The sequence below is a fragment of the Aulonocara sp. 'chitande type north' Nkhata Bay genome, linkage group LG6 (assembly GCF_057382095.1).
Source record: "Aulonocara sp. 'chitande type north' Nkhata Bay isolate Kocher_YH1m ecotype deep benthic linkage group LG6, A_spYH_male_GT1.1, whole genome shotgun sequence".
Classification (NCBI taxonomy): domain Eukaryota; kingdom Metazoa; phylum Chordata; class Actinopteri; order Cichliformes; family Cichlidae; genus Aulonocara; species Aulonocara sp. 'chitande type north' Nkhata Bay.
The window spans coordinates 20981897-20983131 of record NC_141349.1 but is presented as its reverse complement, the minus strand read 5'-3'; positions in this window follow the sequence as shown (position 1 = coordinate 20983131).

Below are 1235 nucleotides of genomic sequence, written 5' to 3'. Positions count from 1 at the left end.
AATACTTCCTCTGGGCACATGGTAATTAAATCAAATCCACATTAAAAACAAAAACTCTCTTGTTTTTGCAAACATGAAAAATTTGAAATTCAACTTTCTGACTGATGAAAAATTAAAAAGAAATAAAATTTTTACTGTCAGACAAAGGCTGCTACGGAGCCCCGCAGGGGACATGGGAGAGAAAAAAATTAGGGAGAAAAAAAAAAATTAAGACAGACTTTTAGCCGCATTCTTCGGAGGCCGCCAGCTCGAAGCCGACCGGGAGGTCGAGGCACGATGTGCCGGGAAAGCGGTGTTCCTCCCGGCTGTAGTAGGTCTCGACCTCCCGTTAGCTTCAAGCTAGTGGGTGTCAGATCTCCAAAAACATCGGAGCACTTTTGCAAATATGTGTTGTCTTGTAAACCGAGCAGGTATCTGACGTTTACACAACTACATTCACGCCTCAAAATATCTTAAAAGTGTATTTTGTGACCCAGAAAGAGTAATATCCGGTTGTTCAGTCTGACGTCACTAGCCGTGTCTGGGTCTAAACTCCGCTGCAGGTCCATATATCAAACGATCACTGTGGCATTACTGAGAGTTGAAAAACTGTCTAAAGTCTTTCATCTTTAATAAAATGATCAGCGTTCTACTCTACCAGGTGTAACAATTGAGTTTAACATCCAGGCATCCATGAAAACGGAATTTATGACATTTAACGGAGTTAGAAGTTAGCAGGGAGTTAGCTCGCTAGCTTCTATCTAAATACAATATAGCATGTCCTGACTGCGGGGTTTTGGAAACAAATTAAAACGTACAGCTCTGCTATCACTTCCAGCATAAATGAAGACAGAAAACTAAACAGCAGTGACGTTTGTAGGGTTACTGAAGTTGGGCTAGCTGGTATATAATGATGTGCTACGTGACCGCTAGCGACACAGCTATGTTATCATAATATAAACAAGCTAACTGTTTTTCCACTCGATAAAAGTTACCGTGAGTGTTCTCGGTGGTCAGGAACAAATGTAATCGCATGGCAGGATGCTGTAAAAGGACCAAACTTCAGCCAGGAGAACAACTGAGATAATCCATCCACAATACGAGGTTAGTCATTCATATACTGCTGCATGGGCTGGGCTGCAGTTACATCCTAAGGTTTTAAAAACTGAGCTTAAATAAATGATTAGCGGTAATAAAAGCCAAGGGAGGTCAACAGTGATCACTGACTGTTTTAGGAGCTTTTTGAGATCAAATAA